Raw genomic sequence first — 12,805 nt, forward strand, 5'->3', positions numbered from 1 at the left:
TCATGTTAGATGACCTGTTTTTTTCTGTTGTGGAGACTCCAATGTCTAATGGCAAGTCGAAGGAGGAAGATATGCTTTCGTTACTGTAAGAAGTTGGAACAAGATTTCAGATTTTGATAGAAAAAACTTCGCAACCAGTAATATTGTTTGTTTTCAGTGCTCCAACTAATTTGTTACCTCTTGGTTTTGTCATAATCTATGAATTCTTTTTTTGTATTGGAGCAGTTGCTTGATTAAGTACATTGTATGTACATTTGATTAATTATGTTTAGTTCGTAACCTTAATTAAGTAATTAATTAATTAATAAATACATACAGTATGTTCCAAAACTCTTTTTGTGAAGAAAAGCTTTCAGGGATGTGAAGTGAGTCATGTTAATGTATAGCTGGCAGAAGTGGCCACTGTCTTACAGTTCTCAGCTTTTGGTTTTTATCTACTACAGCAAAACCCTGGTTAACTGAATGCTCATCAACAAAAACCTAGGTTATCTGAAATGCCTCTAAAAACTGCAAATCTAGAAAATAATTATGTACTGCATGGAAATAGAATGCAAGGGTGTTTTGTGCTAATTCCCAACCTTTGCTCAGTCCAGTCTCGCCACTTTCGTGAAAGATGATGAAATGATGAGGACAACACAAACACCCAGTCATCTCAAGGCAGGTGAAAATCCCTGACCTCGCCAGGAATCGAACCCTGGACCCCATGCTTGGGAGGCGAGAATGCGACCACGACTGTGGACATTTGCATTGGGTGTGAATTTTTGTGCCCCTGGCAGCTAAGCAGAATTGTGGTGTTATCGTCATCACTGACAAATTAGCTGCTACAAAGAAGTTGAAAAAGGAAATTTACTAAAAAACCATTGTGGCTGATTGTGGAGTTGATGTTTCCACCATTTCAGAATGGTGAAACATAAATTTAAATTTCTAGAACAAATTGTGAAAAATCGTCTTAGAATAACACCAAAAACATCACACTTTTAGATAGGTGCTAAAGTTCTTTATCTTGAGAAAAAGGCGTGTCTTTGACTTACTCGATGCTGAAAGAAAAAGCAAAAAATTTGGCTGAGGTGTTAAACGAGGAAGGAAAAGATTTTTTCCTTAGATGTGGGTTCTTAAACAGGTTTACAAACAGATATGGCATTTGGCAATTAGGTGTATATGAAGAACAATTGTCCACAGACTTACATACAGGTGATGTTTTCAAAACAGAGTTTGAAGATTACACTGCAGGCTCACTAAGGACCAAATTTACAGTGCTGGTGAAACAGGTGTTAATTTCAAGATGTTGCCTGCAAACTCCTCAACTTCCTCAAAAGAAATGTCTACCCCAGGGAACAAAATGATAAAAAGAATAACTAACTGTTGTTTTGGAATCAGTTGCTTCTGGCATACATAGACTGCCCCCAGGGAGTACTGCAAAGTCAAGAAAAACCTTGAGCCTTTACGGATATTGTCCAAAAAGTGTTACTAGTGTTTTACAGAGTCAAGAAAAGTTCTTGGATGGCTTGTGAACTCTTTGCTGAATGGTTGAGTGAACAGTTTTTACTGAAAGTTGAAAAGTTTTTACTGATCAAGGCCTGCCTAAAAAGAGCAGTCTTATTAATAAGCAATGTACATACACATCCTTGCCAATGACAAAGGGGCTATATTGTTGTGAGCTATGCTGCGTGCAGTGTGGCATAGGGGTTAGCATTGCAGACTGGTGTCTGTGGGTTGCTGTAGTCGGTTCCAGTAAGTACTTCTGAAACAGCTGTTCACTGTTTCTCCAGGATAGGGAGATGATGCATACAATTGATGTATTGGTTAGTGTTGCTGACTTTCAAGCTGTGGGTTGCCAGTTCCAACTCCATCACCAGCAATTATTTTTTATTTTGTATTTATCGTTTTTGGACTGTTCTCAAAATTTATCTTCGTAATGTTTGCATTTTCTGGAATATATGAGATTTGTATAAATGGCAGCACTCTCTGCTCAGGATGTCAGTTCTGTTCTATCCATACATTGGTGTTTATAATAAATGCAGTGCTAAGTCTTGTGCTTTGTTGACAACCCTGCTGTTGTATTTGAATCTGATTCAGCTTGACAGTGGCATTTAAATGTCATTATCATAGACTGTTTTTGAGAATAATAGTGCAAGATAGTGCATACAAAACAAAAACTTGGATAGGTCCTGAAGGCGGCAAATATGAAGCACAAAATTTATTGGTGTGTGCTAGCTTCAAATAATCTGAAAGCAGAAACTCTTCAAAGGTGCTGGAGAAAACTGTATGATGAGCTTGAAGAAGGTGACTCAGAAAATTTTGAAAACTCAAGAGAAATGGTGTGAAGAATTCCCAGATGTGAAGATATACATGCATATTTGGTGAATGAATGAGTTGTAGCAGATAATTCCCTAGAAATCACACCAACAAATGGTAGAAACAGTGTTGCAGTCAAATGCTGACAAGATCTAAGAGCCTAAAGCAGATGATGTGGATGATAGAATGACAGCCGGAAATGGTTTCTGAGCTCTGGAAATAAGCCTAAATTAAGAATTTATCTTTCAGAAACGTACTGGATATAACATAACACAGAAATTACAGTATTGAGTTGTTGTTATTATTTTAGGTTGTCCTAGGATTTGTTGAACAATGCAGTGAGTTAAAAACAGTTAATGTCCCTCTAATGAAAAGATGGCGGGACACCACTGCTGGAAAACTTTGGGAGGGACACAATAAATACACAAAAATTACTGATTATTAATTATAAATAACATCACATGATAAGTTTCAGGAATTCCATTCCCATCTTAATATGTACCTATGTGCATAGCAAATATTTTCCAAAAATGACATCAATACGTATATAACATAAGAGCATTTGCCATAAAGTGTATGTTACAAAATGTCAAGCCTACAGACATAAGATCAGGTTAAATTTCTTATGCTCAAGTCAGAATATAAATGAAATGATAATTACGCATAGTACAGGCCAAATATAAGCCAATAATATTTTCTGTCTTTGCAATGTGAATGTCACTACATATTACTGGTAACCAATTTATAGTTAAATTAAAACCAGTTACAGCACGACTGTGTAACCACTCTCTACAAGCGGTAGTAAATGGCATTGACAGCAAATGTCAATACTGGATACAAGTGAATATTAGTCTGAAAGGATACTTAAATGTAATGAAAAAGCTGTTTTACCCTATAGGCTATGTAGTCAAAGTGTGAAACTAGCTGAATATTCACCTTAAGATGCCATATGATAAAACAGAAGTTTCTAAAATCTCTAGAATTTTCTTGTTGGAAAATATTAATATGATGCTAATTTTGACATTGTGTGTTAACCATCATGATGTAATGTTGGCAACTAATGTTTAGTTTAAAACTAAGGGACATATACAGTGGGAATACTGCCTTTAAATAACATAAATCATTCATGTAATTGAAAATCATTGTGATAAAACTTAGTGAATATTACTCTGGAAGAGCACTGAAATGCAATAAAAGCCTGTCTTCTGCCCCCTGAGCTGCATAGTCGTATGATGAAAGGTATGTAATTGTGAGAACATCAAATGTAGAATAATAGATACTACGAGGTGCATTCAAGTTCTAAGGCCTCCGATTTTTTTTCTCCAGACTGGAAAGAGATAGAAACATGCGCATTGTTTTAAAATGAGGCCGCGTTCATTGTCAATACGTCCCAGAGATGGCAGCACCGTACGGCAGATGGAATTTTACCGCCAGTGGCGAGAATGAGAACTGTTTTAAATACTTAAAATGGCGACTTTTCCTTACTTGAACAGCGTGCAATCATTCGTTTTCTGAATTTGCGTGGTGTGAAACCAATTGAAATTCATCGACAGTTGAAGGAGACATGTGGTAATGGAGTTATGGATGTGTCGAAAGTGCATTCGTGGGTGCGACAGTTTAATGAAGGCAGAACATCGTGTGACAACAAACCGAAACAACCTCGGGCTCGCACAAGCCGGTCTGATGACATGATCGAGAAAGTGGAGAGAATTGTTTTGGGGGATCGCCGAATGACTGTTGAACAGATCGCCTCCAGAGTTGGCATTTCTGTGGGTTCTGTGCACACAATCCTGCATGACGACCTGAAAATGCGAAAAGTGTCATCCAGGTGGGTGCCACGAATGCTGATGGACAACCACATGGCTGCCCGTGTGGCATGTTGCCAAGCAAAGTTGACGCGCAACAACAGTATGAATGGGACTTTCTTTTCATCGGTTGTGACAATGGATGAGACGTGGATGCCATTTTTCAATCCAGAAACAAAGCGCCAGTCAGCTCAATGGAAGCACACAGATTCACCGCCACCAAAAAAATTTCGGGTAACCGCCAGTGCTGAAAAAATGATGGTGTCCATGTTGTGGGACAGCGAGGGCATAATCCTTACCCATTGCGTTCCTAAGGGCACTATGGTAATCGGTGCATCCTACGAAAATGTTTTGAAGAACAAATTCCTTCCTGCACTGCAACAAAGACATCCGGGAAGGGCTGCGCATGTGCTGTTTCACCAAGATAACGCACTCGCACATCGAGCTAACGTTACACAACAGTTTCTTCGTGATAACAACTTTGAAGTGATTCCTCATGCTCCCTGCTCACCTGACCTGGCTCCTAGTGACTTTTGGCTTTTTCCAACAATGAAACACACTCTCTGTGGCCGCACATTCACCAGCCGTGCTGCTATTGCCTCAGCGATTTTCCAGTCGTCAAAACAGACTCCTAAAGAAGCCTTCGCCGCTGCCATGGAATCATGGCATCAGCGTTGTGAAAAATGTGTACGTCTGCAGGGCGATTACGTCAAGAAGTAACGCCAGTTTCATCGATTTTGGGTGATTAGTTAATTAGAAAAAAAATCGGAGGCCTTAGAACTTGAATGCACCTCGTAGAATAATGCCCGTACAACATACCTGCATTTCTCATAAAGTGTATGACACAAATTGTCAAGCCTACTGGTCATAAGATCAAGTTAAAGTTCGTGTGCTTAAGTTAGATTATGCATGGAATTACAGTTACTCATAGCCTACCAAATATTAGTTAATAGTATTTAATTGCTTTGGAATATCAATGCCATGATGTGTTTTTAGTAACAAATTTACTATAAATTTCCTTTAATGTTAAATGAAAAGTTAGTTGCCAGCATTACAGGATGATGGGTAGTAAATAATCAAACAGTGGAAAGTACAGGTGGGAATATCAATCCAGCTCCCATCACAACTATGTTGTGCTTTCATTTGCCCATTTCCTACATCATTTCCAGTTTCTCCAATGCCATCCCTGCCATAGTAAACCCCTGTTCCATCTTTCTTCCCTAGTTCGAAAATTGTCCCTTTCCCTGGCTAAAACACAGTCTCACACCCTTTCCTTAAATGCTGCCTAAACGATGGAATCCTACCCGACAGCCTAATCATAAAAATTCTTTTCTCTGGAACCAACACTTTCTTTCACAATGACCTTCACCTTCTTAGATTTCACCTGTCCCTATCCCTGTCCCTGTCTCTCACAAACCTGGTGCTGGAAAAACAAATCTCCAGCCAGAGGCATCCAAGAACATCATTTGCTTCCTCCTCAAGGTACTGCTACTGCGGCAGTCCCTACGTGAGCACTCCAGTATATGGAAGAGCATTCCAGGCACTGCCAAGCTATTCGTCCTTCTGAGGTCCTGCTGCCATCCTGAGACATCACTATCAAACTTTTATGCTACTGATAGTGTTCCTCCTCAACAACTTCATATAGCACCAAGAACCTGCCTAGCTGATTTTTGCAACTTGCCTTATCATCCCAAACTACCTACCACCGCTCCACCAACTCCAGAGCCAAAACAATTGCAGAACATTGTTGTTAATCTTTCCACTGAAATTCCCAGGCCCACAGAAGAGTCAGCCCTATCCAAAAATTGCTTCTTGTCCTTTTGGCTAAGATCAAAGTGTAGTATCTTTTCTTATCAGCTTAATTGCTCATAAGATACAGCGCTCTCCAATACTAAAATGCCAGAGTGATCCCATCCCAGATCTCCAACATAACTTCCAATCCCTGCTTAAAGCTTTAGGCCCCTCCCAGAGCCTCTTGCCTGAATCTATTGCCCTCTTCACCCCTATGACATCCCACACACTCATGTTCTACATGCTCCCCAAAATCCACAAACCCAACACTTCTGGATACCCGATTGTAGCTGGTTATTGTGCTCCTACTGGAAGAATTTCAGCCCTTATCGACCAACACCTCCAGCCAATTGCCTGAAATCTAACCTTCCACATCAGTGGTACCAACCACTTCCTTCAGTGAGACTCCGCCACCCCCACACCTTTACCTCTTGGATCCGTATTCGTCACTTCTGACGCCACTTCCCTATACACTAACCTCCCTCATGCCCATGGTCTTGCTGCTATTGAACACTACCTCTCCCAATGTCTGTCAGATTGTAAACCCATGACCTCATTCCTCATACATCTTACAAACTTAATCCCAACACACTACTACCTCTCATAAGAAGGGAAGATATACAAACAAATCCATGGCACAACTATGGGAACCTGCATGGCACTTTCTTATGCCAACCTGTTTATGCACAATCCAGAGGAAGGCTTCCTAATCTCACAAAACTCCACACTCGTGGTCTGGTTAACATTCATTGATGATATCTGCATGATCTGGACTCACAGCAAAGACGCCCTATCCTCATTCCTTCACAGCCTCAATACCTCTCCCATCTTCTTTGCCTGGTCCTCCTCAACCCAGTGTGCCACCTTCCTGGACACTGACCTTCTCCTCCCTGACAGCTCCATCCACATCTCTGTCCACACTAAACTCACCAACTACTGCTGCGTTTCAACAGCTTCCATTCCTTTCACAACAAAAAATTGTTCCCCTACAGCCTGGCCACCAGGGGATGGCATATCTGCAGTGACGAGAATTCCCTTACTTGTTATGCTGAAGGTCTCACAAAGACCTTTACAGAGGTGTCCTATTTCCCATCCCTAATCCACAAACAGATCTCTCCCCCACCCCAATGCCCAATCCTCCCACCACCCACAAGAACCAGCTACGAAGGAGCACATCCCTTGTCAACCAGTACCACCCCATACTGAAACAACTGAACCACGTCCTTCAACAGAGGTTTGATAATCTATCATGGTGCCCTGAAATGAGGTACATCCTACCCAGGATCATTCCCACCCCTTCTAAATTGGTTCGCCATCACCCACCTGACCTGCACATCATAGTCACCCCCATGCCAACCCCAATCCCAAACTAGGTGCAAGACCTACCTAGTCCACCCACCCAGCACTTCCTGTTCCAGTCCTATCACAGGTTTATCCTAACCTACCACAGCCCATATCATATACCACCTCTGCTGCAATCGTTGTGCAGATTTTTATGTTTGTATGAACGCCAATTAGCTGTCCACCAGGATGAATGGCGACTGCCGAACTTTGGCCAATAGCAAAGTGGGCCATCCTGTGGCACAATATGCAGCTGAACATAATATGTTTGATTTCAATGGCTGTTTCACTTCTTGGACCGTCTATATCCTCCCTCAACCACCTTTTTTTCTGAACTGAGGAGATGGGAGATATCTTACAACACATTATTCACTCTCGAAACAATCCCCTTCTCAACCTATGATAACCTACTGTCCCCACACCCTCCACTCAACAGTTACTTACACACACACACACACACACACACACACACACACACACACACACACGACCGCCTTCTCTGTTACTCTCCTTTTCCACTCCCCATCCCCTCCCCCCCCCCCCCCCCCCCCTCAGCCTCCCAATGTCCTGTTACCATCTAACCCCTACATGCTCCACAGGCAACACTGACTTTTCTCCCCCCATCCATACGCTGCTCTCACTCCCTCTTCCCAACTTCACTCCAGATTGCTGCTTCTGTTCAACTCTTCAACATTTGTGTTCTGGCTGGAGGGACCAGAGGTAGTCATTTTGTGCGTGAAGTGTGTTGCTTGTGTGAATGTGTGTCTTTTCTTTTCTGAAGAAGGCTTTGACCGTAATCTTGTATGTGTAACGGTTCTTTCATTGTGCCTGTCTGTTACTCATTGTTGATTAACACAGAAGGTAGAAATTACTATTGTATTAATGTTTTCTAGTATGCCTGCATCATTTGACCACTGATCCAGCCAGATAATTCTAGTGATTTTAGCAACTTATATTTTATCCTATAATGTCTTACTGCTGAAGATTCCCCTTGGTTCACACTTTGACTTTGTAGCCCATGGGCTGCAAAATAGTTTTTTTTCTTTCTTTTTTTAAATTTGTGCAACAGAAGTAGTATTTCATAATACGTCCTTTATAATAGTAGATATATATGGAACACCTTCAGGAAATTTTAACTCTTCATAAAAAATCTGGATGCTCTGCTGTTCCATCTCATGGTAAAAAACAAGTGTTTTCTTGTTTTTTACCATGATGTTGCTGGTGATTTTTAATGTGGATTGATTAAAAAGCTCTGTCAGTGAACAATTATTGCAGTCAGTAACACTATCGTTCAATTTAGTTCCTACTGTAAACTTTGCTACTAGGCTATATAAATGCTCTGAGACTGCTATTGATAACATCTTTGTTGACAAATCTAGGGAAAAAAGTCATATCACAAAACCAATAGCAAATGGGCTATTTGATCATGACATGCAGCATCATAAATGTTGAAACTCATCAGGATAAAAAATCTATTAAATCTGAGTACAGGAGGGTAATAAATAGGTAAAAAAATTAAATTTAGGCAATTGCTCAAAGACATGAACTGGATACATGTTCACAATACTTATGACTCAAATGGAAAATACAAAGCATTCATTAATAAAGTTACCTCCACTTTTGATAATTGTTTTCCCCTGAAGCTACCTCAAATCAAACTGAAGTCAAAAAATAAACCGCGGATTACACAAGGAATAAAGATATCATGTGGGACAAAAAGAAGACTGTATATACAATCTAGGAACAGCTCTGATGTTAGAATTTTAATGCGTTACAAAGAATACAGCAAAATATTGAAGCAAGTAATCCATAAATTGAGGCAGCTTTATTACAAGAAAATGATAATTACATCAAGCAACAAAATAAAAACTGTATGGGATATGGTGAAGACAGAGACATATGGGACCAACAAAGGGAGAGGAAGAGAGAGCTTTAAAAATAAATGAGACTTTGGTAACAAGTGTATGTAGTGTTGCAAACCTCTTACTGTTACTGACTGCTTGTGGTTATCAGGTTTGGTGAACAGTGCAATGGAGTGTCTGAGACCATTATTGTAATGCAATTTTTGGAAAATTTTTGATATGCGCACAGGTGCAGCTGAAGATGGAAATGTAATTCCTGAAATCGATCATGTAATAAAAAAGTTTAAAGCTATCCTGCAGCCAGAGGTAATTTTTTTATAATTAAGAAACAAACTCAGCTGCATTTCCACCATATGCTATGATAGATAGTAAAGATATAAAAATTACTGAGTTTTCTATATGAGTAATTCATGTATCACGAACTGTACAGTATAGTTGATGTACTTTAATCCTAAAAGTGTAATTTTAACTTTATAAAGAACATAGGTCCATCCTACAAAGATATTTTTGAATGAAATTATGATAGAATATGCTGTAGTGCATATTAGATGCATTACAGCACTATGGCCTCAGGGGCATAACACACAAGGGTGACTTAGACATATGGTTTGGGAGAGAGGTGTGAATCTTGCTGGGGTGTATAGAGATAGACAGGCAGTTTTGGCATTGACTTTATTCTGTCGAAGAATAAACAGTGCCTCTGCTGATCCTGGTGACAGCAGCGTGATGTGTGTACGTGCATCAACACAAAGCCAGCACTGAAATCTGCTGCTCCAGCACCCAGCCACTCTGTCCTAGAAGAAGTAACGGCTCCTATCCTCACTCAGTGGCATGGCCGACAACATGTGTTGGCTGAGCTGGAAGCCCACACAGCTGGCTGTTTCCTCAAGTGCTAATCATGGTCACCATGTAGAGGGAAACTGGCAGTAGCTGTCCTTTTAGTAGAGCCTTAGCAGCTCCAGTCGTCTACCCAGGGCAGCTCGATCGGTGATTGAGGACAGCCTTGGAACCAGGATGTCACAAAATCGTGCCCTGGCTCTGCCCTTGCAAATGGCAGCTGGCAGTCCATCAAATAGTGTCTCCCAGAGAGCAGAGGCTGGCTGTGCCCCTGCTCCCTGCATCTTGCGGGCTTTCGCAATAAATGTGTACTGGTGGTCGTGGCCCTCAACTACGCATCCTCCAACAAAGTTTTGGTTGGTTTCGATGTCTAGTGGCTGGGATACGTAGTTGCCGCATTACAGGCCAAATATTGCTGAGTCTACAGTATAAAATATGAATAAGTACATGAATCGAATGGTCGAAGTTTCCTATCACTCGGTAATTGCGAATTTTTAACATGAACTACACATCTATAAATGAAAGAATGCAAGTAAATAAAATCTGCAGGTACTATTTTAACAACTTTAAATGATGAGTATGATAGCAGGAGTACTTTTGAGAATGCTGTATATTTCTGCAAAACACTTATTGGTGTTGATGGTCCAGCAATTAAATAAAATATAAGTTGAATAACAGGGAAACAATAGATTCCTACTGCACATAATTAGTTGTGAACAACAACAACATAGCTTGCGAGATATTCACTTCTAAATGCACACTTTGTCTTCATTGCAGAAGCCATGGAAATCACACAAGAGCACAGGGCGGCACTCCGAAATATTTCTATTCTCCGCGACCACGAGCAAACTGTTCCATTGTCCAAGTCTTTCCGCCGACTGTGCATCCATCGCGCTGTACTGTCCACGTCCAGCACTCAGTCTCATGTCTTGTGCCATCCTCTTCAGAACTACCCTGTCCTCTCTCGAAACGATGCTCTTCTCCCGCTTCCATCCCCATTCACAAGTGCTGTGATTGGCTGGAGCACTCGCACCATGTCTTCAAGCTAACGCACCCACAAACATATTTAAGCACATACGAAATAGTGGATCTACATTTAAATACTTGAAATTAAATAAATATTCCTATGGCTGGACCATAAACACACACTAACACACATTATTAAATACATAAACTATTAAATAAACATATATCAAAAGAAAAGAAGCGAAAGGTAGGCCAGGAGCCTAATGTCTCTGTGCTTTCTAACATACAGTAAATATTCAACCAATTTCTTCATGTATAGTGTACATTGGATATAAACAAAGACATAGATGAATAAGTATATTTATAAACATGCTGCTACTGTTTTTTCGTGTAACTGTGGAGTACTTATGGCCTGATGTGATCAATAGTAATCAGACACTCTGACCACCTATAACTCATATACTATCCAAGTTACATGCCTGTAATTTATACCAATTTAGGTTTACACTAATAGCTTTCTAAGGACATGTCGATCGACGAAATCGGATGAAGCATTTACATTTTGGAAATTCGTTGTTGGGTGTTACTTGTCTAATTTATAGTCAGATACTAAACTTTAAACTAATAAAGATATTGAACATCTGATTACACCTCCAGAATTGTCGTGCAAATAATAATAATGTATATGTTTCTTTTTGAGGTATCATGATTCATCTGGCTGCTATTAATTTCTATACGAACTGTTAAAATGTCTGCCATTAAGGTTTCACAAAGTCCACCATCTTTGGCACTCCTGGCATGTCTCCTTCATCAACATAGCGTGTAGCGTCTCCATGGAATTCCCAGCCACGCGGCTGGACCCCTCTTGCTTCGGCCAGCGTCTGGCACTACGTGGTTGGCCTGCCGAGAGCGGCCCGTGTCCGCCAAGCAGTCCGTGCGGCCACTGATTCCTCCGAACTTAGAATATTTTCAGGGCGCGATGATTCGCCTGTTACCTCACAATCTGTGCAGTGCCAAGCTTTGGGCCCGCCTCACCACAGCTGTGAGGTGTCCATAATGGAGCTTTGTGGTTAGTTCAGTGGGCTGTCTGGCTGCCGAAGTTCATCACCAAGTGGCAGTTGTGGTTGGCCTCCAGTTTAAACAGTCTTCATTCTCTCAGGTTAGAATTGTGGACAGAATGGTGACACAAATGCTTGGGCTCTCTTATTTATACTGCTTTCGCCTCTGCCATTGTCCCTCTGAAGGGGACGGGTAGTGTGTCCTTTTTGCCTTGAATATCTGGACTCCCTTATCTATACTCCTTTTGCCTCTGACATTGTCAATGTCCCTCTGAAGGGGACAGGTGGAGTGTTCCTTAATAATTATAATGTCAGATTTTTCTAGCCCACTTCAGCCAGGCACTGTGGAAACTGTATTGTATGGGTTTTTGAAGCATGTCAGTGTGCTGTGTTGTGCTGATTACTCCACATGCCCATCTCCACATTTGTTTATAGTGCCTGCCATGCTGTGTCTCTTCACCTGCAAATGGTCTCATAAACCTGCCTCACAGAGCCATTTGGTTAATATCAGCATTGCCAGAACCTTCTATCTGATGTTTCCATCGGTCCTTAACTTCTGTCTTCTGGCCACAACTGTGCAAAATTGTCAAGAATTCCCCAAATCCCTGCCTATACTGAGAAGATTCATCCTGAATCTTTAATATCAGGCTCCCACTAAACCACCTTAACTCTTTTAATTAATATATTGAGGACAACTGCCCCCCCCCCCCCCCCCCCTCCCTCCAGTTCACAATGTAGTGTTCACATGTGGAACTTCCCTTCACACCTGCATTGCCCCTTAATTTACTACATTTTACCCCTGTTATACTTTTATAAACTAATTAAGTCCTTAAAACTAATTGCTTCACCA

The 12,805-nt window shown here is 40.9% G+C and overlaps 1 protein-coding gene and 1 pseudogene across 1 annotated transcript in view; both read left to right on the plus strand.

Annotated features, from left to right (window-relative positions):
* The window catches only part of LOC126161941 (stimulator of interferon genes protein homolog), a 309,484-nt gene that overhangs the window by 61,705 nt on the left and 234,974 nt on the right, over positions 1-12,805 (plus strand). The window lies entirely within an intron of this gene.
* On the plus strand, positions 5,905-6,014 carry LOC126163302 (U2 spliceosomal RNA; annotated as a pseudogene).

This window comes from Schistocerca cancellata, chromosome 2, assembly GCF_023864275.1.
Source record: "Schistocerca cancellata isolate TAMUIC-IGC-003103 chromosome 2, iqSchCanc2.1, whole genome shotgun sequence".
Lineage (NCBI taxonomy): Eukaryota > Metazoa > Arthropoda > Insecta > Orthoptera > Acrididae > Schistocerca > Schistocerca cancellata.